The sequence below is a fragment of the Porites lutea genome, unplaced genomic scaffold, assembly GCF_958299795.1.
Source record: "Porites lutea unplaced genomic scaffold, jaPorLute2.1 SCAFFOLD_64, whole genome shotgun sequence".
Lineage (NCBI taxonomy): Eukaryota > Metazoa > Cnidaria > Anthozoa > Scleractinia > Poritidae > Porites > Porites lutea.
Genome location: NW_027332371.1, coordinates 22,227 through 26,653, shown reverse-complemented (window position 1 = coordinate 26,653; position 4,427 = coordinate 22,227).

Here is a 4,427-nt window from a genome sequence, read left to right as displayed (position 1 = left end):
TTTTAAGAAGACAATGGAATAAGTGCATAATAATGCGTTGCATTCTACTACCTATTCCACTGGTTGAGTAAAATCAAACTATGTAAAATATCAATGCACTACAAACTTTTACTACTTTTAGTTTTTTTCCTTTTCAAAGTGGAAAACAGAAAAATACAAACTATTATGCATAATATCCACAAAGCCTTTAAGTAAAGCGACTGCTCTCATTGGCTATACTTATTTCCTCTCTTTGAAACAAAACTACGTGGAAAATTATTATTGAACTAATTAATTACTCTTTCATGTAATTAGTTACACATTTTGTTTGAGGTTATTTCCTCTCTTTGAAACAAAACTACGTGGAAAATTATCATTAAACTAATTAATTACTCTTTCATGTAATTAATAACACATTTTGTTTGAGGTTATTTCCTCTCTTTGAAACAAAACTACCTGGAAAATTATCATTGAACTAATTAATTACTCTTTCAAGTAATTAATTACACATTTTGCTTGAGGTTATTTCCTCTCTTTGAAACAAAACTACCTGGAAAATTATCATTGAACTAATTAATTACTCTTTCATCAAATTAATTACTCATTTTGTTTGAGGTTTAACATGACAAATTAAAGAGATTAAGATTCACGTTTACCGCAAACGCAAACGTCAGATTCAAGTTGAGAATTTCTCAGAATAGAAAATAAGCAAACAAAAATACTCCCGAATGATTCCTATGGTTAAAACTGGTTTAAAACTTCTTATTTTTGCGTAGATGCAGTAAAGAGCAGACAGAAAATAAGGGGAAAACTTGGTCACGTGGTACAAATTCACGTCTGCCGTTTGGCGTAACGTGAATCTTAATCTCTCTATTAGCTCAATCAAACCCACAGCAATGAACTACTACATTTCTGTTCCATATTTACGCAAAATTCTTGGATTTTAAGCTCAGCCGAAGCAAACGTCTTTCCCTCATTTGAAACAAAGCTACTTGGAAAAGTGTCATAGAACTTTTTTGTACACTTTAGATTTTTTTTGTGCATTACAAAATAGGTTAAACAATCCGGCAGCGAAGAGCACTGTAAAGTACTAAAGGAACACAGTATTCCAATACTCGTCAAATTTTGCGCCTTAAGATACCAAGGCTTTTCACTTCCCTCATGTCCCCATCTTAAACACGGCGTAATTCAGTCGTAGAAGTGGTGGATTAGAATAATGTGTTCCTTCAATGAATATATCTAAAATTTTCTTTCATTTTTCCTTAACCCCATACCCCCCCCCCCCCCCCCCACACACACACACACACACACAAGTTAGCTACAACAATAAGTAAAAGGTATATAATTCAGACTTCAAAAAGGAAAAAAGTTGATTGTGATTGCAAAAAAGATAACATCGTTAAAACGGACCACCAAAATATCGGACAATACAAGCGGGAAGTACAAAATTCCTACGAAGGACAAAAAAGCCGTTGTTCTCGCAGGAGAATCAGTCACTGTCGTACCTGTCGTCTTGGTTGTCGGGGTCAACGGTGTCAGAGCTATCGCGGGAGCTTGCCAAGTTAAGGTAAAAGTCTCGTTGTGGTGAAGGTACGTGCGTGCGAGCCATCTCTTTCAGGTCTTTCACCTTTTTGGCCGATAGTGCGATAGGCTGATCGTATAGCTGCTCCAAAGAAACCTCCCCAGCTCTCTCCTTTCGTATCTTTATTTTCCTCCACGATTCCCACGAACAGTATCCATCCCTCACCCACACTTCGTTGGGGTGATGAACAAGCACTGGCCTGTTCAATGATGGGTTTATTTCTGAACCCCAACCAAAGTTCATCCAGTGTACGTCCAGAAACGTTGCACCGCGGGTCGCAATGTGGCGGCCCGTATACTTACCTTCTATATGTTGTTTATAATTAAAGAACTGTGTTTGTTTCATTTGTACCACCTGGAAAGGGTTTCGCCGGTTTGCTTCCCCCACAACCTTACACCAATCGCTGGGCAAATATACCACGGCACTGGATTTTCTTCTCTCAATTTGCGCAAAATCTGAGTCGTTTCTCAGAAACGTATGCCCTCTTGTCAAGAATTTGTGATCTAGGGTTTCATAAACCCCTTGCAGATGTAGGTCACTATAAAGACCAAGGACGGTCAAATTTTTGTTTTGCCCTCCACAACCGTCAGAGTAGGAAACCAATGATTTCGCCCCTGTCCGATTGGTTTCAAAAAAGTGGCTAAGGCAGGAGGCCACCTCCGATGATCCGCGGTTTGCAACGGTCTCGTCCCACATATACATATAACCACGGTCCACCACCATGTCATGGATTCCAAACACGTACGTCCAGAGCTGGCGTTTGTAAAACACATCGTTGTGCGTTAGATTTGGCGTTGGGAGGTTTTGCATAAAATCGAAGCAAATCATATCCACGGCGTGTTTGGAAGAGTAGGCAGCAGTACCTAAAGAACGGGTGTAGCCACTCCAGGTCTCAACGGCCGCTTTTTTGTCTCCCCGCATACTTTGATACCCTTCGTCCGCCCTATCTTGGTGGTCCGCTAACTTTTTGCGGGCAACTGTGTCACCTGGATCAGACTTAAGTGCCAGGTTAAGTTTGTCACAGGTGGCGCAGGTGTCCGAGCGTGGAAGTCCGAACCCTAAATTGAACTCTGAATTAAATACCTTACGATAGGTGTGCTCTCCCACTGCCGGCTTTAGTTTTTCTGGGATGGGACGTCTTTCCTGCCTTGCTCTGATTATATCTTTCTCTCTTTCCAGAACTTCTGGCTCCTCGGCCTCAAGGTAAAGGTTGTACATCCGCATGATGTTCAGGTTGGGGTTAAGGAACCGCTTCTGCGGAGCATTTTTCCTGGAATAATGGCTCGTCATCCGCGGAAATGATTTAATGTGGTTCCTTACCTGAAACGGTAGTAGAATAGCGGATTCGTTTAGAATAAAGTATTCAGTGACATAGATACACCTTCGTGTATTTCTTTCAGTAGTAATTTTATGGCTCAATCGGCTTACTGTAGTTTGCTAAACGAAACACTGCCGTGTTTAAAGATTAGAAAACTATGATGATGGATGAGATCGAAACAAAATTTTGTTTGAGGTCTTACAGTATTGGGTGTTAACTGAAGCAAGGTAATCCAGTGATCTGTGATAATAATGCAAGTTACCATAAAAATGTAACCCCTATTTAGGATTTTGCGTCAAACCAACTAAAAAAACTTTTACTTGCTCGTTTCGCAAATCAGTACAGATTTTTCATTTCGCAAATTACACACTTTTTGTTTTCATACTGCAGACGTTCATTTCGCAAAATACAGATTTCCATTTCATTTCGTGTGGCAAATTATAGTAAGCCGTTCACTGGTTGCTTTGATCCTGAGGTGATTAAAATAATAGTCTCTTTGGTAGCGGCGTGTCAAGGAAACTTTCAAAAATTTCAAAAATTTCAAAATACAGATTTTTATGTTACAAAATCAGTAAAAAACCCAACTTTACCGGCATGTCGTACAAAACACTTTATTTCTATACAAACGTGATTTTCTTTTTACGTTCTCAAAAAAAAGCAATTTTTCCAAGAAAAACACTTTTTAGCACGAACAGAGTCAGTTTGCACACATCCTTGGTTCCCTATTGAAACTTAAATAAATAAATATTAAATAAATATTGCAAGTACATCCAGGAAAAAAAACACTACGATAAATAAATTCGATATTAACACTCAATCAAAGCTTCTTGACGTCTCTGGAACTGACATTGCCGCTACAATAATGAATAAACTTGCAAAAGTAAACTTACTCGCTCCAGCGTCTCTGGGGATATCTTATTCGGGCGATTGTTATGTTTTCCCTGTCTTGATTGAGGGGCTGAGCTGCTTCTCACCCTTACGAGTCGTCCTTCTCCGATGCCGTGAAGAGACATAAATGCCTGCTTACACACCCTTATTCTTCTGTTATTTTCTGTAAATCAACAAGGAAACAAAGGAATAAATAAAGGGGTGCGTAAAGTTAAAAATATATCAACGATCTAAATGATATTATATTCTTAAACCTGACCATTACAGCCCTCATACCACTACATGAAAAATTTCTACAATTAGATGATTGGCTTAGAGCATTGGTATTTCAGCTTAGTTTGAAATACCTACATGTGAAAATTACAAAACCTTTGCGGGTAGTAGTATAAACAAATGATAGCATGATTTGTACGTGATATTTGGCATAAACACCACTCGTGATATTTCAAAATTGTCTCAAATTTGGTGTTTATGCCAAATATCACTACGAATCTTGACCTATACTAGTGTAGCCAATTAATGGAAATGCAAGTGCTTCGAATTGGTTTTTGATGTTCTTGATGAAACAAGTCTGTGGTAGGTTATTGGTGAGGGACAGGGGAAATGCTGTAAAAAAGCTTTTGCAACAGGATTTAGATTATTCCAGGTACATTTTAGTAG